The 23,244-nt window shown below is 36.7% G+C and overlaps 1 protein-coding gene across 8 annotated transcripts in view; it reads left to right on the top strand.

The window, feature by feature from the left end:
* ENOX2 (ecto-NOX disulfide-thiol exchanger 2) overlaps positions 1-23,244 on the top strand; it is a 279,886-nt gene that overhangs the window by 19,329 nt on the left and 237,313 nt on the right. The gene's annotated exons all lie outside the window — the stretch shown is intronic.

The raw sequence follows: 23,244 nt of genomic DNA, 5'->3' as shown, positions 1-23,244 counted from the left end.
CTTTGTTATGCTACTGGAATTACTGTATCTGGGAAGAACTCTCTGCTAATAAAAATGTTTACATTTTAAAAACGACATTATCTCTTTGCCAGCTCTCAATTCCACAGTGACCTAATAAATAATTTCAAATCTAACTAGGTGGCTTTTATGACTGTATTTTATTTGTATGCTAATAGCGAATACATGTTTAATTCCTTAATGGTTTTACTCTATTAAAAATTACAATATTAGTGTAGTTGTTGGTTACTGAATCATAGTGGATGTGGTATAAAACATTAGACAGTGATTTAATATATACTTTCTTAGTTCATTCTTAGTAAGTGTGAGGTCTTAGTAATATATACTTTCTTAGTTCATTCTCAGTAAGTGTGAGGTCAGTGATATGATCTCCATTTTATAGGTAAGAAAACTGAGACTCAGGATGAGTAACTGGCCTGAGGTCTCCATCTAAGTGCAGCCTAAACTTACAGGTTACATTACCTGATTAAAAAATCTGTGCTTTTTCCTCCCTGATATCAGGCTGCCTCTCAGTTGATGGGTGCCAGGTAAATGTGACTTATGCTACTAGAGAAGGAGGATAAATTTGGTCATTTACTAAAAAATGTATTCTTGGATAGGACGCTAGAGATGTTTTCAAAACTATTTTTAATCCAGCATTTATTTGAATATGTGTGTGATTTCAAGATTAATTTTACAGATGTATAAGAAACACTAGTGTTTTGATTAATGTGTACAACAATCTGAATGAAAGTAGAGCTTTGTGAAATTTTGGGGAAGCAAAATGTTGTCTATTCCAAAAGGTTAGTATGGAGTATTTTCTCTTCTAAAAGAGCTAGTTTGTTTTTATTGTTGTACTGGATGAACTTATAAGATTGTTTCCATGAAAGTATGTGTATTTTAAGATATACTGGCTATGAATGTGAAGTGCTATATGTTTTTGAAATTTCAGTATTTTGTCCAGATCAGCAGAAAAAATATACAGCTAATTCAGGTTCACACTTTTCTTTCTGTCTGTCTGTCTCTGTCTCTGTGTCTCTCTTTCTCTCTCTCTCTTTCTCATAGATCAGCATTCTTATCTTTTAAAATTTCCAAATGGTTTCTCAATTTTAAATTAATTAGTTTTAAGGGAAAAAATGCTTTTTGTCCCACTGAAGAAAGGAATACTATTTAAAGCCACATTATCAATTCAGCAAATGAACCCAACTACTTGAATAGCTCATACAAGCTCTCTGGTAAAACTTTCTTTAAGACCCCTTCAGTAAACATTCTTGAAGGGGCCATTTTTATATCTGAATTTATTAGAGACTGTCCCGTGTACTAGATTAATGACTCGATGTTCACGCCATAGACAACTCTTCTTCAGCATTTGACAATGAACATTTGAGAATGTTGATAAGAAAATGGGCCAGAGATAGAGCAAGTATTGTTATAATCTGTTTATGAGACTTTAAGATGGTAATGAATATATTATCTCAGATACCATGTAATTGGAATTTACCCTTATCTAAGATGATATCTTTATATTTTAACATATCTTAAAGTAAATCTGTCCTCGTATTATTTCCTTCTGGCAAAAAAGAAAGGAGGATGATATAAAGCCCTTTTATCATTCTTTAAACTTAAATGAATTTGACACTTAAAAAATACAGGTGGGAACTTCGGGGAACAGATCAGGATTAGAGGAAGGAGAACTGGGCAAACTAGACATGAAATTGGAAGTTCCATATTAAACTTGGTTTCAGGTGGCAAATGTCCTGTGTAGTTGGAAGCTCTGGCTAACATCCCTCACTCTGTTCCTTTTTCTAGGAATAGGCACTCTGAATATAAATGAAAAAGAATTTATTGGGGCTTTTAAAGGAATTGACATTTTCTTATTGGCTAAAGAAAAAGTCTTTCATCTACAAAATAGTTACTTTTTCCCTGTCTTGTTTGAGGCCAAGAAAAATTCAAGAGGGAGATTTGTAGGTTCTGGTTGTTCAGGGAGCTGAAGTTGAGTCGTCTGATGGATTTTCCTCTTTGGTACACCTATGAGCGTGTTTTAGAGGAATGAAGGGCAGTTTTTAGAATGAAGGAATGAAGGGCAGTTTTAGAGGAATGAAGGGCAGTTTTTAGAGGAACGAAGGGCAGTTTTAGAGGAGCGTGGCCAACGTGGCAAAACCCTGTCTCTACTAAAAATAGAAAAATTAGCCGGGCATGTTGGTGGGTTCCTGTAATCCCAGCTACTTGGGAGCCTGCAGCAGGAGAATCGCTTGAACTCGGGAGGCAGAGGTTGCAGTGAGCTGAGACCATGCCATTGCACTCCATCCTGGGCAACAAGAGCGAAACTCCGTCTCAGAAAAACAAACAAACAAAACAAAACAAAAAACTAACATATATTGAAAGCTTGCTCTGTGCCAGATCATGTTATAAATACCTTATATGTATGAACTCATCAACACTCACAACAATGCCATAAGGTAGACAGTAGTACTTCCATTTTCAGGTTAGAAAAACAGATACAGAGTTTAAGTATCCGGCCTACCATGTCACACAATTACTAAGTAGCAAGAATCAATATTGGATGGCAAGTTTGTCTTCAGAGCCAATGCTCTTAACCACTGTGGAATATGCTGTATGTCTTTAGGGGCTCTTTATTAAAGAAACTGTTTGCCCACCTGTGTGCTACCCGGAGCAGATATCCCATTGTTCATGACTTCAAAAGACCTAGACAGTGTAGAGCTGTCTGCTGACCAGACTATTAAAAATTTTTACTTTCTTTCCAACCCCCCATCATTGGTAGTCTTTACTGACAAAGTCAAGGGGAACATTGCATCCCCAGGAATTTCTAAACATTGCTACTACTCATGTTCTTTCTTCAGATTTTCAGCTTTGCTTTTAAGATCTCTTTCATAATCTGTTGCTTCTCTCTCCATTCTCAGCTTTTTGCAACAAGAAACATTGACAGCCAAAGTGTAATTTTTATTCCATGCAGCCAAATGGCCAAACATCGCACATCTTCTCTGTGTCTACTCTCTCCCGACTCCATCTTATGCCTAACTGTTAGAATGTTCTTCCTAAATGCAGATCTTATCCTATCACTCCTCTCCTTAAAAATCCTCTAAAGGATTTTGCTTTTTATTTTTTTCCAAATAGACATTCAGGGCCATCCATAGCCTTGTCCCAGGCACTCAGAATTCCCTTACACTCTTATCTCCCACTACACAACGCTCTCTATATCTTATTTACCTGCCACTCTAGACCACTTCTGGGTCATAGGTACACCCCAAATTTTCAAGCTCCTGTGCCTTTCCATACTGTTCTCTACATTTCAATTGCCATCCTTCCTTATCTCCAGCAATCGTAGAGCTGCTCAATATTTAAGGTTCTACTCAAATTGTACCTGCTACCGTGTTTAATATTTATTTTTGGTCTGTCTTCCCCCAATAGATTGAGTTCTTGAAGTCATGACCATATTTTACTTGTCTCTTAACACATAGCCTGGTGTCTTGCACACAGTTAGCACTCACATGCAGTGTTCAGACCTTCAGCAGCTGCACCACCAGAGGTTTTTCTCCTCTTCTGCTAGCTAAACGTTCCGAGCTGTTCCGAAGCCTGAGTTTCTGAAGCTGAATGGCTAGATTGCTTCTGCTTTGCATAGGTATTCTGGAATATTCTGTTCAAAAGTTTTTTTTTTTCTAGTGCAAGTACCTTCTTAATTTTTTTTTCTATACTCATCCTCGCTCAGATCTACTATACTTTGAAAGCTGTCTTTTGCCTTTGTGGAACATTTTGCACTTTTGTATAGCGATAAGGGCTTGCCTATGTACACATATTTAATACCATTCAAGAAAAGAAATCGGTATATGTAAAGTGATAATTGGAATTTTTGATGCATAATCACAGTGTTTCTCAAAATGTGGTTTAGGAATTACCTGTGACAGCGTTACCTAAGACATGTGTAAAATGTAGATTTCTGAATCCCCATCCCAGACCTACTGAATCACTCTGAGTGATCTGCATTTAGCAAACTCCCCAGATAATTCTTCTGTATGAATGACTTTTGAGAACCACTGTTCAAAGGCAAAAATGCTAAATTCTGATCTGTATTCTCTATGGATATTCATATTAATTACATTGTGGAAAAACTATCCTGAAAATGGTTTGAATATTTTGTTCGAACACTGAAAGTCTTAGCTTCCTGGTATCTAACCCAGTGCTGCCTGATAGAACTGTGTAAGATGATGAAGTATTCTGTATCTTTACTATCTAACACAGTGTCCACTAGCCACATGTGGCTATTGAGCATTGAAATGTGGCTACTTCAACTGAGGAACTGAATTTTTTTGTTTTATTAAGTTTAATTAAATTTTAACTAATCACATGTGGCTACTGGATATAGTACCGTCAGTGCAGCTCAAGAAGGTTTGGCTATCCAGAAGGAGTAATTCTCTTACAGGTCTAGTTGGCCACAGTGATAATTGTATCAACAGGAAATCAAACTGGAATGTTGTTTCCTTTTACATATAGGACAAGCATTTCTTTTTATGGATAATTTAAATTTTAAAAACGGCCTAAAGTGAGTTATCCTCAGAAGGGATTTGACAAATTATGATCTCAACTAAATTTAAATGCGAGCTGCACTCTGCATTTCTCATCAGTACTGTTTTTCCATATTGGCTTGCTGTTGAGGGGTGGCTGTTAAGTCTTGATTTCTGAGCTAGGGATAAGAAAGTTGAGTTAATCAGAAGAGCTCCTACCTTCAATGTTTATGTCATAGACACTTTTATACATGTTAGCTCTCATAGTCCCTTTCACTATTTTCTTTTGGATTGCTCAACCCCTTAGCCACTCATGACTCACAACTTTTCAGCTTCCATTTCTTCCTCGAATAAATCTTTTTTGAACCAGTAGTATATTCCTTTCAGGACTATTTTGTTATTTAAAATAGCATTAACACTTTGGAAGAATTTGATCAGAAATGGAATGTAGTCTGTACATAAAGAGATATAAATGTAGGTCCTTTTATGTTTTGTTGTTGTGTGGAGTTCATCAAGTATATTAGTTGTACTTGGTGGCTTTAAAAAGAACCCAGTGTCAGAATCTAAAGTACTGGGAAAAAAAATACATGGATAGATTAATGTCCTTGACTATTGTTATCTATGGAAACTGTATAGTAAGTAACTATGCCTGCTGGACCTCTGTTGCCCGGACCTCTGTTGCCTAGATCCCAGTTCTTTGTATACTTTTCAATTGCTAAAATTTTTAGCACATCCTGAAATTCCCTTCTTTCTCTTTCCATTCTTCACTTTCTTTGGCTCTGTTTTCTGTTTTTAATGGACAGCAGGCATCCTCCCCTGCTTTTTTGTACCATTCAAACTCACTCCCAGAATTCATTGTTGTATCCAACCTCACTGAACTGCCTAGAGGAGTTCAAAACGGGTGTTTCAAAGTGCCTCTCAGGGCCACCCTGGAGCACTCTGCAAATAGGTTCTTTTGTTTTGAGGACTAAAGAGACAGTATCGCAGCTACAGTTTTGAGAAATGTGTAAAGAGAAAACCCATTTGGATCTAAAGGAAAATTTTAACCTCTTGCCTCTCCCTTCCCCCAGACTACATCTACAATTTTCAGTGACATTTTTACTTTGTTTAGGAAACCAGTCATTTCTGCTTTCAGTAAAAAAAGTTCACTCTGATCAGGATCCTTCCTAATTTAAACCAGAGTAGAGAAGAAGGGAAATATGTTTTAAAGGTATGCTATAGGACTATGCTAAGATATTTACATAAATTATTGTATTTAATCCTTGTTAGTACTCTCAATAAATGATAAAGAAGTTGTTCTTCTTAGCCGAGACTATATATACCACTATCTTGTCTAGAGCTCTGTCTCCAGAAACACTGCTCTTAGAAAGCCTGCATTCCTGTTGCTTTTTACTTATACACATAATTGTGAATGGTTACCTATTCTCTTACTCTATTTCTCTGTGGGTATGGGTGTTGAAGAGATAAGATGGGAGGGAGGGAGGGAGGGAGAGAAAGGGAGAAGGGAAGAGAGAAGAGAGATTATCAGTACTAGGATGTTCCCTCATAAAAATCCCAGATCTGCATAAAATGGGAGAATGTAAAGAAAACACTTCCTGTGCTAGCTGTCTGTTGAACAGGAATTGGGATGTGTTTTAAGAGAGCTTCTGACTAAGGGGTTGTAAAGAAAGCCTTCTTTAGATTCTTTATACACTCTACTTATTGCCACTCGCTTGCCCAGCAGTCTAAGAGACTGCTGACTCTTGCTGCCAAACATGGTTGGCATTTTCCCAAACCTTGCCCGTGGATTTGGAGGTGGAACAGGAATTGCAAAGAACCACAAGCCTTACACACTCTGCTGAGTCATGGAAATTTGCCCAGCTTATTCATTGGAAGTTGTACAATCTGCATTCACCTCAATTTGTGGTAAGGAATATGAGGGACGTAAAATAATTGTGACAATCCATATTTAATAAAAATGGCAATAAGCTGCAAGTATGTCAGACTATTCTGGAAAGGTTTTATGGGTGGCATTTTACATTTCGTCTTGGTTATAAATATCAAACAAATAAATATAAAATCATCAAAAGTAATTTTGATTCATGCTTTTATACATCTACAAGTGACAGGGGATAGTAAACTATATTAAGAGTGTGCAATGTGATACATCATTTTAAAAGCCAGTATGGTTTTGAGTAACTGACATGGACAAATAACTTAGAGCATAGTAGTGAGAATCCCTTTTTAATTGGTAGTAAGACTATGCCCAAGTTTCCATTCTCTGGAACTGAGATGCTTGAAATGGAAAAGAGCAATTGAAATGCTTAAGGAATCTAGGGAGAGTGGTTTATGAAGGTAGGACACAAAGTAAATATGATAAAGACAGCTTGAGTAGTTCGTGAATATTGGCACTCACGGCTCTTTTGAGTGGAGTGAGCAATAAAGAGCATAGTCTCACGGAAAAAGGAATAAGCACAGGCAGAAATATGACCACTGGAGGGATGAGCCTGGAATTCCAGTAGTATTTCTCCCCATCTCAACTAGTGTTCCCTGAGTGCCCTACCCATGGGCTTTGTGAGGCATTTAACAAGAAGGGAAAGAAATGGTCTGAGAAGAAATGGTTTGAAGGAATTGAAGTGAGAAGGACATAATTGTTTTGTCAAATATTAACAGCTAGTTAAAATAAAAGGAAACCCCACCCTGAAGCAAACTCTCCAGAACATTTCTTTGGCTGGCCTCATATTAAGGCCAGATGAAGCACAAGCTGTAGAGAAGAACCTCACTCTAACATGGAATATGATCTAAGGCAATGTCCTTCTTGGACCATCTCCACGTGGATTTATTACTGGAAGTAACAGAAGGGTTAGTAACATAGGTTAGAACATTAGAACACAGTTCCAAGGCATGAACACTGAGGTTGGGATTTATACTAAGGCTCTGGTGTACTAGCTGGACAATGAGTACAATTTCATTGCAGATGTTTTCCATTGGAGATTTTTGACATGTCAGTGAGCCAGGATAAGTCAGCCAGCTCTACTTAGCTGGCACCTACTGTATTGTGTTGCTTGTACTTGACCAATCCAGTGAGGGAAGTATTTGAAGGTGTTTAGCCATTTCTGATCCTCAGGGCACTATTGATAAGCTGCCCCTCTCAGGATAGTAAACTGCCCCTTGCTGTTGTGAAACAGGTGATGGATAAACAGCTTTTCTCATAGTATCTGTACTTCTCTCTTTTCAGTATCGAATCATTCCCAGTAAAGTGTAAAATGGAGTAGACGACTCCCCATGAGGTTTTAAATCTAGATCATAATGGACCACCTGCCAAATGCTTTCCCTTTATGATCCCAAGTTAAAGTTATTGACAGAGAGAAAAGCATTGCAAAATGGAGTGCCAGTTTCTTATGGCATTCATGGACTTAAGCCAAAATATTTAAAACACTCAGACAAATAGTTCATTCAGGAGCTTTGGAAGCAACTTGTAAAAATCAACAGCCTGCCTATTCCATATCTGGGGAAAGGACAGAAGAGGGAGGAAGGAGATAAAAGAGTACGGAATGATTTGTATTCATTAACTATTATCAGTACAATGTAGGACGTTGTTCTTACTAACATTTACGAAATGCTACCCTTAAAGCTGCAGACTAAGGAAAGAGCAATCCAGTAGATGTGCCCTTTGCTAAATGATTGAGCCAGAAACAGCATATAAATATTAGAAATGGCTTAAACCACAGCATCAAGTTTTATTATTTCATAAGGAAGTCACTATTGGGACTTATGACTCTAGTGGGAATATGTAAGTATTTATTTCTAGCTAATGAGAAAATTATTAAGAAAGAGAAAAGGGAGGTTTACAGATAAAAGTTCAGAAGGATTTTGTAATATAAGCATTTTAAAAGAATTTTATGGTTGTAAGAAACCTTAAAGGTTATCAAGTCATTTTCCCTCACTCCCTTTCATACATAATCTATTACCTATATCTACTCCATCCTCAAGTGGTCAATCCAGTTTATGCTTAGATACTCCCAATAATTTAACATTCTCTACTATATGGTAGGAAATCTGATTTTTGAATATCTCAAGTTATTGAATGTTTGCATAAATAAGCCAAAATCTCTCTTTTTTCAGCCTCTATTCAGCTCCTACTCTTAGACATAGTACCATCCACACAACCTACAAAATAAATTGAGGAGTTATGTAGTGTGGTGACCCTGATTCTACTTCCCCTTGCTGCTATGCCAAGCAACTGGTAGCCCTTCAAATGCTGGAAAACAATCATCATGTGCTCCCTGAGTGACTGTTTTTATTAACAGCTTTATTGATGTATGGCTTACATATCATACAGTTTACTCATTTTAAGTATATAATTTAGTGATCTTTAGTATATTCACAGGGTTGTGCAACCCTCACCAAAAATCTAATTTTAGAACATTTTTGTTACCCCCAAAATAAGTAAACCCAGATCTCCTTAGCCTTTAACCCCCAATTTCCTATACTCCCTTCCTCCAACTCCCAGTGCTAGGCAACTACTAATCTACTCTCTGTCTATAGATTTGCCTATTCTGGACATTCTATATGAATGGAATCATGAAATATGTGGCCTTTTTCATCTGGCTTCTTTTACTTAGCATAATGATTTCAAGGTTAATCTGTATTATATCACTAATCAGTATTTCACTCCATTTTATGGTTGGGTAATATTCCACTGTATGGACATAGTACATTTTGTTTATCTAGTCATCATTTGGGTTATTTCCATTTTCGGCTATTGTCAGTAATGCTGCTATGAACATTAATGTATAAGTTTTCATGTGGACATATGTGTTCATTACTCTTCGGTATATATATACCTAGGCGTATATACCTGGGTCATGTGGTAACTCTATGTTTAACTTTTTGAGGAGGTGGCAAAAATGTTTTCCAAAGTGGCTGCACAATTTTACGGTCCTACCAGCAATAAATAAGCATTCCAGTTTGTCCACAATCTTGTCAACACTTATTATTGTATGCCTTTCTTTTTATTTTATACTAATAGGTGTGAAGTGGTGTCTTATTGTGGTTTTGAAAATACTTTCTACCATTCTGTAGACCTTCTTTTCACTTTTATGATTATATCATTTGTCTGAAAATATTTCTAATTTTGATAAAGCACAGTTATCTTTTTTCTTTTGTTGCTTCTGTTTTGGTATCATATATAATAAACCACTGCTTAATTTAAAGGTCATGAAGATTCATTCTCATGTTTTCTTCTAAGAATTTCAAAGTTTAGCTCTTACATATAGGCCTATGATCCGATTTTAGTTCATTGTTGTATATGATGTGAGGCAGGGATCCAACTATATTATTCACCTGGATATCCAAATGTCCCAGCATCATTTGTTTGAAAAACCACTTTTCTCTGTTGCATGGTCTTGACACCCTTGTCAAAAATTAATTGAAGGTAAATATAAGTGTTTGTTTTTGAACACTCAATTTTATTCCTTTTGTCTATATGCCTGCCCTTACATTGGTACCACACTGTTTTGTCTATATGCCTGCCCTTATGTCAGTACCACACTCTTTTGATCTCAGGAAATGAGAGTCCTCCAACTTTGCTCTTCTTTAAGATTTTTTTGGTTTTTCTGGGTTTCTTGTATTTGTACATGAATTTTGGAATCAGTGTGTCAATTTCTGCAAAAAAAAAAGCCAGCTTAGATTTCAAAAAGAATTACTTTGAATTTATAGAGAGTGACTGATTTTTAAAAGGCACACACCTCACTTAGAATAAGATCCCATGAGAGGTGACTCTATACATAGTTTTCCTATACCCTTTCTCACCAGTAACACCACTTCAGAACCAAACCTATACCTTTTAAAACTACTTTTTAAAAAGTAGCCAGAATCTCCATGGTATAAATATGTAATATAAGACAACCAAAATTAAGTGCCCTGTTTAGTGACTCACACACTTCTTGCATTTGATTGGGATTATTCCTGAGTGAAGAAGCCAAGAACAACAAGTTGAAGGAGAAAATTAGCTAGGTCAGAGATGGTTTCTTTTTACTCAGACCCATCCTGGAGTGAGCACACATGCGTATGTTTGTGTGTGTGTTGGGGGGGGCATGCATGTGTTGGTGTTAGTGTCTGTGTGGGCGGGGAGTGGCTGTGTGTATGTCTCTACATGTTTCTGTTTTAATCCTTGCATGCAGATATGTGCATATGCATGTAGGTGCACAAGTATGTGTGTATATGTGTTGTTGTGTGTTTTGTTTTTTCTTTTGGATCCTAGCAAGATGCCTTTTGATAATGGAATAGAATGTTACAAATAGGCTTTGTGGCATTTCATCCTTTTAGATGAGCTTATTGAGATTTTGGAGTTACAGATGAATTTGGCCTTTCCACCTGAAAAGGGTATTATCTTTTATTTCATTGCTTTCCTTCTTCTGTATCTCATTCCCTTGCTTGGCACTAGTTTCTGCATTTGCTTCTTCTTGGTTATTAAGCTGTAGTTCCACATGATTTCCATAGTTGACCCATTCCCCTCCACTGTTGTGATTACCTGTGCTGCCAACCCTGCGATGATGGCTTATTGGCTTTTGCCCTTTCTTCCCACTCTTTACTACCAAGGAGTCAATTGATCTGCAGAACCTTTCTAATTCCCTCACACTCTATCCCCCAGATGGTGTCAAAAGTGTCAGGTCATGTGTTTTTCAATTACAGATGGAACAAAGTATTTACCAAGTGGTTTTCTAGGACATGACAAACACAGCCTAGCACACTTCTTAGTTAGAGTATGGAGAATAGAAAGCTAGTCCTTAAGAATGAAGAGCATTCAATCAGGATTTGAAAGCTTAGTCAAGTAGAAAGCTGGTACTGTATGTGCCTCTAGCTTTTAACAAATTCTCCTCACTTTTCTTCTTTTTTTTTGTTTGTTATACTTTAAGTTCTGGGATACATGTGCAGAATATGCAGGCTTGTTACATAGGTATACACATGCCATGGTGGTTTGCTGCACCCATCAATCCATCATCTACATTAGGTATTTCTCCTAATGCTATTCCTCCCCTAGCCCCCCACCCCCTGACAGGCCCCCATGTGTGATGTTCCCCTCCCTGTGTCCATGTGTTCTCATTGTTCCACTCTCACTTATGAGTGAGAACATGTCGTGTTTGGTTTTCTGTTCTTGTGTTAGTTTGCTGAGAAGGAAACTAACTTTCCAGCTTCATCCATGTCCCTGCAAAAGACATGAACTCATCCTTTTTTATGACTGCATAGTATTCCATGGTGTATATGTGCCACATTTTCTTTATCCAGTCTATCATTGGTGGGCATTTGTGTTGGTTCCAAGTCTTTGGTATTGTGAATGGTGCCACAATTAACATATGTGTGCATGTGTCTTTATAGTAGAATGATTTATAATCCTTTGGGTATATACCCAGTAATGAGATTGCTGGGTCAAATGGTATTTCTAGTTCTAGATCCTTGAGGAATCACCACACTGTCTTCCACAATGGTTGAACTAATTTACACTCCCACCAGCAGTGTAAAAGCGTTCCTATTTCTCCACATCCTCTCCAGCATTTGTTGTTTCCTGACTTTTTAATGATCACCATTCTAACTGGTGTGAGATGGTATCTCATTGTGGTTTTCATTTGGCTTTCTCTAATGACCAGTGATATTGAGCTTTATTTCATATGTTTGTTGGCCGCATAAATGTCTTCTTTTGAGAAGTGTCTGTTTGTATCCTTCACCCACTTTTTGATGGGGTTGGTTTTTTTCCTGTAAATTTGTTTAAGTTCCTTGTAGATTCTGGATATAGCCCTTTGTCAGATGGATAGATTGGAAAAATTTTCTCCCATTCTGTAGGTTGCTTGTTTACTCTGATGATAGTTTCTTTTGTTGTACAAAAGCTCTTTAGTTTTACTAGATCCCATTTGTCAATTTTGGCTTTTGTTGCCATTGCTTTTGGTGTTTTAGTCATGAAGTCTTTGCCCATGCCTATGTCATGAGTGGTATTGCCTAGGTTTTTTTCTAGGGTTTTTATGGTTTTAGGTCTTATATTTAAGTCTTTAATCCATCCTGAGTTAATTTTTGTATAAGGTGTAAGGAAGGGGTCCAGTTTCAGTTTTCTGCATATGGCTAGCCAGTTTTCCCAACACCATTTATTAAATAGGGAATCCTTTCCCCATTTATTGTTTTTGTCAAGTTTGTCAAAGATCAGATGGTTGTAGATGTGTGGTATTATTTTTGCAGCCTCTGTTCTGTTCCATTGGTCTATATCTCTGTTTTGGTACCACTACCGTGCTGTTTTGGTTACTGTAGCCTTGTAGTATAGTTTGACGTCAGGTAGCGTGATGCTTCTAGCTTTGTTCTTTTTGCTTAGGATTGTCTTTCTTGCTTCCTTCTTTTTCTTTCCTTCCTTCATTGCTTCCGTTAGCATGATGATCTGCCATGCAGAGGTAGGTTAGGAATGAAGGTAAGTAATACTTTGTAAGTATTAAACATAGGCTGATGCTGAAATCAAGTAGAGAAGAGATATGCCACCATGCGGAAACATACAATATTAGAGATAGGGAGACATAGTTTGAAAAAGACTTCTTGAAGATTCTGATATGATCTTCAGTGGGTGCTATACCAGCCTAGCTGAAAATCACTGAGATAAATAAAAATGACTACTGTTTCATCCATGAGAATTTTTTAAGCAACCTTAAATAAGTTCCTATAGCTTAATAAGTGCTTTTGCCTTACAAAATAAAACAGAACAAAACTAATGCTGAGGAAAATAGAAATTTACTTAGAACAACTTCTCAGATGGTTTCTAGTATTAGCAATTTGCTATGTTCGAAAACTATGAGGAGCCCAATGAGGTAAAGTAGTTCTTGCACATAAAGGGAAAGGCATTTGCTACCCCCAGTGATCCTGCATATTGTAAGCTCTAGCAGGCTGGGTGGGGAAGGAACGCCATTGTCTAAAATGGACAAATAGAAGAAAAAGTTTCTAAGAGGTTTACCCAGCTTTAAAAATACTTTTTCCACATAATTAAACTAATTAGAGATTCTGTATTGATTCATGAACTCCTCTTTTAAGATATAATGTCTCATGGTGAGATTAACCCTCAACCGTATTTTAGCATCAATTACTTGAATCAAATATCTGCATCGATTCCTGAGGTTTCTGTTCCTCGGTGGCTTAGAAAAGAAGGTGTAAGGGAGATGTGTTCGTCTCCTTATCTCTTTCTTTACCTGTTTGATGGTATTATGGGGAGGGACTTTCAAAATGCTTTTGTGGGAAAGAACTCTAGTGTTGGGATAGGATAAAGGCACATAATATTAGTTAATTTGATTGTTTGTCCTCGCCCTTCACCTTTGTAAATCGTATTCAACTCACCTGACTCAAATCCTATACATCACAGAAAGCCTCTTCTTCTTTTGCTAGCCTACATTGATTTTCCCCGTCTTTGAACTACAGCAGTATTTATTGTCTGTACTACCCAATCTAATGTTTGATTGGGCGTTATATATTCTCCTGTTCTTTAGTGAGTTTGTATGTGCCAAACTTGTTCCCCCTTATAGAAGACTAGTGATTTATATGTACTACAAATGACTGTTGGGAGAAAATGATTGCAAGTTCTTTAAGGCAAGGACTGTGACTTTCTTATTCCTTCATTTAGTATTCTCCATGGCATATAGAACAATATATTTGGATTTAGGGAAAAATCACCTTTAACTACTGTTACAATTAAGATTTCACTCAATATTGCTATCTAACTTAAAACATGCAAAATTTACAAGTAGATACTATGATGTGTATGTTATACAGTAATGGCTTTAGTCACTTGGACTAAATTGGCAGTATTCTTTCCCTTCTTTGCACTAGCCTTAGCTCATGGTACTGGTGGTCATTCCTGATGGCCTTGATACTGGCTCTTTCTCTTAACGACTAGTGGAAGCATATAGAAATGCTATTTGATGACTTCATGCAATGGAATAGAAACATTGAAGAAAATATAGGAGCTCTCTCTCTCTCTCTCTCTCTCTCTCCCCCTCCCTCTCCCTCTCCCTCTCTCTCCCTCCCTCCCTCCCTCCCTCCCTCCCTCCCTCCCTCTCTCCCTCCTTCTCCCTTGTTTCCCAAATATTCAAAGATCTATACCTGGCCAACCCAATAGTTGTTTCTCTCTTAAAACACACAGAAAAAGGTTGACATAGACTTAGGAGGGCAAAATAAGAATGTCCTTCTAGAAAGATAGAGTGGCTTTTAATTCTCAGCAGTTGCTGGAACAGTAAAACAAGTAGCAATTGGCAAGGTGTGTGTTAAAGGGATTTATATATTTAATCATTTCCCCTCTGCACTTCCTCACCTTTGTACTTTCTCCTTGTAACATCAGGTAGAATACAGTGCCGACAATTGCCTCTCTTCCCCCCAGTTGACGTTTAAAATTATGAACGCTGTGTAATGAAATGGTGATTTTTATTTTGTCCTGGTGGTAAAATGGGATTTGCTGATGTGTAAAATGAGACAAAGATAAATAACAAACAGATGTTCCCACAAAATGTTCATTAAATCCCTGCCTAGCAGAAGATGCCGGATTACATGTGTTCAAACTCTAAATGTGTTAGAGAATAAGGAGCTTTTATACCTTAATGCCCAATTTATGAAAGATGATATAGCTTTCTTTGTAAAAATCATAGTAATCAGTGACTTACAGTCGTTTCTTCATTTCAGAGTGGCTTGTCATGACTGTTTTTAAACTTTTCTTATTGATTTTGACAGTTCCAATTATCCAAACAGACATCACCTTATTGAGGGATTATGAAGTGGGTTCAAGCCTCATAGATTTTAAGACCCCAGATAGGGGTTATCCAACATGTGGAAGTGATGGCTTTTACTTGGATCATCTCTAAAGGACTATCTGCCAAAGGGATGTGATGGTGATTTGAGGTGAGTGGGGTTAGGAAGGGAGAGCAAGAACAGACTCACCATCACCTTCTTCCTCTGGCTCTTTCATAAAAAGTAGAATTTATAGTTCTTGATACAGCATATTGCTTACAGCAAGGCCTACATACTACTGGTAAGCCACTGTTATGCTTTGCTAAATTTTAGGCAGGTGCCTATTTCTGGTAAGTTTTAATATGTACTTTGTGCTCTAAATGTGGGAAGCAATACCTACCTTTCTCTACCTGGGGAAGGAGGTAGCCAGAGAAGGTAGCTCAAGAATATTTGATCTGAGTCTTGAAGGATGGTGGAAGTTTGTTAGAAAAGAGAACAAAAAGAATTTTAGTCAGAGGGAATAGCATTTGCAAAGACACAGAATCCTGAATCAGGAAAAACTGTCAATGACCTCCCAATGATCAATGTGGCTTTGTGTCTGAGTTTCCTCATCTGTAAAATGGACTTAGAAATGACACCTACCATATATGGTTGTGAGGATTAAATGAGTTGGTATATGTAATTTAGAACAGTGCCTGACACATGAGAATGATTAAGAAGTCTGGCCTCCACTCATGAGTTTGGTAGCTGGAGTTTGGTGTGTGGATAGGAAAGTGGAGAAAAACCAAGTTGATGTAATAAGTTGGGAGGTGCAGATTATATACTTACACTGTGCTAAGGAATGTGGATTTTTAAATAGGTGATTAGGAACTATTTTGGAATTTTAAGCTGGCATTTCAAATATGTGACCAGATATGCATTTTAGAAAGACTACTTTGTTTGCCTCGCGAAAGATAAATCTGGATGGGATGGAAAGGGGAAAGGATTTGTGAAAAATGGAGGCAGAAAGATCAGTTATAAGGCTATTTGCAATAGTCCAAGCAGGATGATGGAGGATCTAAATTAGGAGAGTGGCACTAAAAATGAAAAGCAAGGTACAGATTAAACAGGTATTTTAGTTACTAGATGTCACAGACTGGCAACTAATAAATGTATTTTGTTTGGCCCACACCGTATTTGAATCTGAATGCTCTTACATGGAACATACATTCTCCAATTTGACTTAGGCTCTGCAACACCCTATTGTATTATATCACATATTGATGTTGCCTGGGCTGACCATTTTATGAGTAGAAAGAGGAAGGAGTTCAGGTTGATCCCTAAATTTCTAGGTCCAGTGACTGGATGAATAGAGGTATCAATACCCTAGATGAGAAAGTCAGGAGTAAATTTGGGAGAAAAGATGAATTACATTGTGGGTGTATTAATTTGGAGGTATCTAGGATATCAGTAAGAAAGAAAGATCTGTGGGTCAGGAAATAAGTCTGCACTGGAGATGTAGATTTGGGAGCATTATTAGTTCATAGGTGGTAGCTGAAACCATTTATGTGGATTATATCACTCGTATAGTATATTTACAATGCAAAGAGAAATGGTCTGAGCCCAATAAGAAACCAGTGAAGTGACCAAAGATAATGGTAAAAGAAGAAAGAGTTTCAGGCATAGTGTAGACCAGTGATTCTAAGTGTGGTCCATGAACACCGGGGGCTCCGAGCCCAAGATTCTTCCAGGGAGTCTGAGAGGTCAAAACAATTTAATTCTAATATGTTATTTGTCTTTTTCACCATGTTGACATTTTCACTGATGGAGCAAAAGCAATTGTGGGTAAAACCGCTGGTACCTTGGCGAAAATTAAGAGAGTGGCAGCAAATTGTATTTGTTAGTAATTATATTCTTTATTTTGTTTAGATATACCACATTTTGTTTATTCATGTATTGATTGATGTATATTGGGAATTTCTCATCTTTTGGCTATTATGAATAATTCTATGAAATTTGTGTGGGCATATATTTTTATTTCTCTTAAGAATATATCTAGGAGTGGAAATGCTGGATCATATGTAACTCTATGTTTAGTCATCTGAGGAATTGCCAGACTCTTCCAAGTAATTGTATTCTTTACTGCTGCACACTCACAGTTAAGAAAAAAAAGGCATTCTCAGTAATGTCTTTTATAAGTCAGTAACTATTATTAGTTTATTACATTTTGACCTTTATGTACATTTTTAAATGTTCTATATATCAAATGGGAAGAACACATAAAGCACTTCTGATGCATACTGAAGGATAATGGTATTCATCCTTCAATAAGCCTTGCATCCTCCTATGCAAGTCTTAAGGTAAAGCATTTGTATGGTTGAGTTGCAAACTGAACTAGCAGCTTTTTACACAGGATTCCAATTTTACTTGAAGGAACAACTGACAAACTATGGCTATTCTGTGTCACTGAGTATTTGGCAGTAATTTTCTCAAAAATAAAGTGAGCCTGTGACTTTAAGGAAAACAACTGGTATTTCTTGCCAATGTTAAAATTTAGAATTAGAATTTTGGAACACATATCTGCCACCATGAGCTTGAGAGTTTACCAATACTAATAGACTTCTATGATGAGGCCAGTCATGATGTTAACTAATTTGAGAATATTGTGTAATGAAATGTGTAACATTGGAAGATTTGCATAACTCAGTGAACCAATATTTGTCAAATGATCAATGAATAATGTTGTAAAATCATGCCTGGGGAAAAATCCACTTAAAGTACAAGACTGACCAGTGGTTTTAATATAACAAAGCCCCAAAAGTTCATTAATATAGATTCAGATTTCCCATTGCACTAAAGAAACTGCCACTAACTGCCACTGTTAAATTTTGGTGTAGTATCAAAGAATAATACCTACAATTATCTGAAAAGACTATTCAAATGTTATTCCATTTTCCAACTATATATTTACCTGAGCCTAGACTTTCTTCATATATTTTAACCAAAAACATATCACAGAGAATTGAATGCAGAAGTAAACATTAGAATCCACCTGCCTTCTAATATGCTGTCTTCCATAAAAAAATTTGCAAAATTATAAAACAATGCCATTATTCTCATTGATTTTACTTTGTTTTAGAAAATAGTTATTTTTGTAAACGTGTTATTTCTGTTGACATGTGTTTGATTTATTGTTGTTATATTTACATGAATAATTACTTTTACAAGTCATAGTTATAATTTATAATATAGTAAATATTAATAAATATAACCTACAAAAACCAAAGGTTCTTTGGGGTCCTCAATATTTTTCAGAATTATAAAGGGGTTTCAAAGCAAAGAGTTTCAGAACTGCTGTGGTAGACTACTAAAAAAAAATGGGCTTGACAAGTGAAGAAACTTGTCTTACTGTTAAGTAGCCTAGAATTCTATCAAATATAAGAAAGCTGAGACAATGAAAAAGCAAAATATGGAAAAATATGACTAAGATCCAAATTGAGTGACATAGACAGTAGATAATAACCAAGTTTCTAAAAACATAGAATGTGGATAAAAGTTGTAAGGGATTTGTTGGAACGACAGACTTGAGCATACATAGGATTTTGTAGAACAAAAAAGTGAACAGGATGCTTGCCAAGCTTTCCAAGCATGATGACCAGCATGAGCAAAGTTCTAGTGGCCGACATGTATCATGTGCTTTAGAAACAGTAAGGAAATCATCCCAGCTGGAGTAAATAGTTTGCACTGGTGAATAGCAAGAGATTAGTTGGATAAATAAGTTAAAGCCAGATTATGGAGAGCTTCAAATGTCAAGATGAGGGATTTAGATTTTATTGGCAGTGGGAAACTATTAAATGTTCATGATTCAGGATGATGACATGATGAAAGTGATGGAAATTAACCTAGAAGTAGTGTGAATGAGAGGTTGGAAATAGAAAGACTAGAAATCAATCAGGACAATGTTATCTGTATGTGAAGTGGTGAGGAACTAGTTGCTGGAATGGAATGCAAGTAATGGATATGAGAGATATTTTAATGGTATAATGAATAGGACTTGACTGATTAGGAAAAGAGGGTTGATATTGAGACTAGATGACTGAGAGAATGGTGATGCCATTGATAAAAAATGAAAGAACAGGGAAACCCATTTTAAGTAGTTGATGATGACTAGGTTATTAACTTGTTGGTTGAAAGTGTGAGATTGCATAATAGAAGTATGTATGCATAGGGAATCACTATATAGGGGTTTGAATGAGAAATATAAAATCGAGAGGCCACATATAGAAAGGTGATCATTGGGTTTCAGGAAATGAATGAGTTTTTTGAGGAAATGAATTATATAAAGCAGGAGCCCAGGAGCCAAATCTTAGGATCTACGGCTATTAGGATATGATAGGAGGAGCCCCTGAAGAAGGCTGAAAAAACAATTGGAGACTATTAGAACAGAATCCTATCAGATTGCAGAAGCCAATGGAAGATATAGTTTCAAGAAGGAGATATAAATCAGCCACGTCAAATTCCACAGAGAATAGAAGATTTAATGTATAATGTAAGCTCTGTGAAAGCTCTCTTAAATGATCTCTGTATATTTTACTCAATGATGTTTCCTAAGTGCGTAGAATTGTACTTGGCACATAGTAGGTAGTGAATCAATAAATGAGTATAATTAGCTAGTGATGCTGAAAGTTTTGTGCAAAACTTAAATATAAGCATATTGAAGAAAAATAACTAATGAGCAACATCTTCAGATACAAACCTCTGTAAACATATTGATTCTCTCTATTTGCTTATCAGGCAGTATTATTGGAAGCCAGCACAGTGTTGTTGAAATACACAGTGAAGATGGAGGTAGATCGTTTAGCCTTGCTGACTCACATATGAGGCAGCCAGAGGGAGGCAGATGATATGTCTGTTTGCATAATTCTACAGACCAAAACCCTGCTGGTAGCCTTACCTTCTAGTCTTTAGTTTGTGCTCTTCATCTGAATCGGATATATTCTTTTGCTGCGGATGTATGGTGCAAACAGTATTGGCCTCAAAATGAATAACTACTTTAGAATGTAAATAGTTATAATCACAGTCATTAGGAAATCTTATTTTTGTTTAAACTTATTTTGGTATTGGCTCATAAATTTTAGTTGCAAGTTTTTTCAGAAGACCAGTGTATTCGTTAGTTTTGAAAATCTGTGTCCAATTTTTGTTGTTGTTTTTCAAGGCAGAGTCTTGCTCTGTCACCCAGGCTGGAGTGCAGTGGCATGATCTCAGCTCATTGCAACCTCTGCCTCCCATGTTCAAGCAATTCTTGTGCCTCAGCCTCCCAAGTAGCTGGGATTATAGGCACACACCACCATGCCTGGATTTATTTTGTATTTTAGTAGAAATGGGGTTTCACCGTGTTGGCCAGGCTGGTCTCAAACTCCTGGCCTCAAGTGATCCACCCACCTTGGCCTCCCAAAGTGCTGGGATTACAAGTGTGAGCTACCATGCCCAGCCAAAAGATTATGTCCAATTTAGTTGTTAAAGTAGATTTGTTTATTTCAGTTTTGGCATGAGTAGCCATAATGGATACAAGAGGAAAATAGATGATTTTACTGGAGGAAACAGTATGGATTCCCTCATAAACTACATAGCAATGACTATGTTTTGAGCTTGGACTTTGTGTTAGTTATCAACTGCCCTGTAACAAATTACCCTCAAACTTAGCACATTAAAGCAGCAAGCATTATCTTACAGTTTTTGTGTGTCAGGAATCTAGAAATGGTTTAGCTGAATGCCTCTGCCTTAACATCTCTTGTGAGCTTGCAGTTAAGCTGCAACTGAGCCTGTGGTTGAATCCGAAGGCTTGACTGAACTGGGGAGAGGATCCACTTTCAAGCTCACTTGGGTGGTTCTTGGCAGACCTCAGACCCTTGCCACACGGGCTTCTCCATAGGGCTAACCCATGAAATGTCAATGGCTACCCCAGAGAGGGTGATTCAGGAAAGACTGCCCAAGACAGAAGCCAGAGTCATTTTATAATCTAATCTCAAAAATGATATCCCATATATATTAAATTATATATATAATCACATATATGATTATAATTATATATAAATATATATACACTCACACCTGTATGATTTTTAAAGACACATATTTACTAAAAGACAGTCTGAGAAGAAACTGAAAAGCCAAATGAGAAAAAGAGGTTTACATGAAGAGATAATTGATCTTCAAGTGACTCTTACAACCACAAATCCACCCAGAAAGACAGAAGAAAATGTTTGACATTAACAACTCCACTTAAATTTCAATACTGTTATTCAATTTATGTAAGTTAATGTGAAATAAGATACTAACTACAGTTAAACGTAGCCCCTATATATGGGTTTTAGTGCATATTTGAAGACGGAAATAGAAAAAAGTAGACTAAACTGGTAAGAAATTGAATTTTAAAAACAGGTATTATAGATTACCCCATAGTTCATATTTCCTCTTACCTTTACTTCTATTACATTTTACTTTAGTAACTGAAATTCTAAGAATCCGCATTTTTGTAGAATGGTAATTTAGTAGGAAGCGGAACAATGCTGTCTTGCAGCAGATCTTTAAATTCAATTTTTAACTAAATTAATTTCATGAGGTCTAGGTTGTTCTATCTAAATCCAAAAATTATAGGTATTCATTTAGATTCATAAACCATGTCTCATTTACTCAAAATAAAAGATATAACCCTGTCTTGTCTACAGAGAGTAAGAAAGGATTAAAGCAAGAGAGAAAAGTGTTTTATTCATTATAACAACACAAGATGCCTATTTGAAACTGAGGAAGGAGAAGATATGTATAATATTTAGAAGGAGTTTATTTGTGTATGTACATTTCAAAAGGGATACACTTCTGAAATAGTCATTTCTCATTTGGAAAGACATCTGTGTGCTCAAAAAGGAAACTAATAAGTGAAAAAGGAAGAGTTTGGATTAGCTTATGTCCGAGGTCCCGCCTAGCTTTAACATTCTGAGTCCATGTTTAGATTAGACATTGGAGGTATAAGTCTTATTTTTGTTAAGGAGAATGAGAAAACATGCCTAATTAAAACCTGTAGATCATCCCTAAACTTCATTTTAGCCTAAGCTTTATAAGAGGCAAACCAAATGTGTTTGTGTTTGTGGTGTGGGTGAGTTTTCATGGTATCTTGGCTTAGAGGTAAAGGGAGAGGGTAGTGCTGTGTACCTTGCAATAGAAGGTATACCTTATTCAGTCTTTTGTGTCCTACCAGGAAATGTAGATAATTGCTTTACAGGCATAAACCACTTTTGTATTCTCTGTAGCTCAGGAATTGGTCAGAGTAAGAAGGAAGCTGTGATTAGCCTTCCCTGTGCCCCTCAGTTCTTCCTTTCAAATAGGTTTTTGTTCTCAAATTCTCTTATTCTTCTTAAGGTTAAACTAAGGTGGCTGCTCCCTGTTTTCTCATCCACCACAGATTCTGTTTCATACTCATTCATTTATTTATCAGATACTTATTGAGTGCCTACTATGTGCTAAGTATTGTTTTAGGTGCTAGAGATACATCTGAGAACAAAAAACATCCCTTTCCTATTGCTTGGGTTCTAAAAGGGGGAGATAGGCAAATGTTACACACCCACCCACATACACCCACCCCTCTCACACACATACTCAGAGTCTTAAGTGATTTTATATAGCTGGAAGGTGATAAGTGATTATGTATGTATACATATATAGGCAATTAGTGATATGGAAGAAATAGGGCAGGTTTAGGAGAATTGAAAGCATTGATGGGAAAAAAGGTTGCAATTTTAAATGGGATGCTCAGTGTAAACTCATTGAGAAGGGACATTTAAGCAATTATTTGGAGGAATTTGGAAGAAAGTGGCTATCTGGGGGAAGAGCATTCAAGCAGAGAAAAGAACCAGCACAAAGACCTTCAGAAGAGAGAGTGTCTGGATTGTTCAAGGAACTAGGGTTCAAGGAGCTAGTGTGACTAGAGCAGAGTGAATGAACAAGGGGAGTACTAGGAGATTAATTCACA

Source organism: Pongo abelii, chromosome X, assembly GCF_028885655.2.
Source record: "Pongo abelii isolate AG06213 chromosome X, NHGRI_mPonAbe1-v2.0_pri, whole genome shotgun sequence".
NCBI classification, from domain to species: domain Eukaryota; kingdom Metazoa; phylum Chordata; class Mammalia; order Primates; family Hominidae; genus Pongo; species Pongo abelii.
Note: the sequence above shows the minus strand (reverse complement) of the source record. Positions and strands in the feature narration are given on the sequence as shown.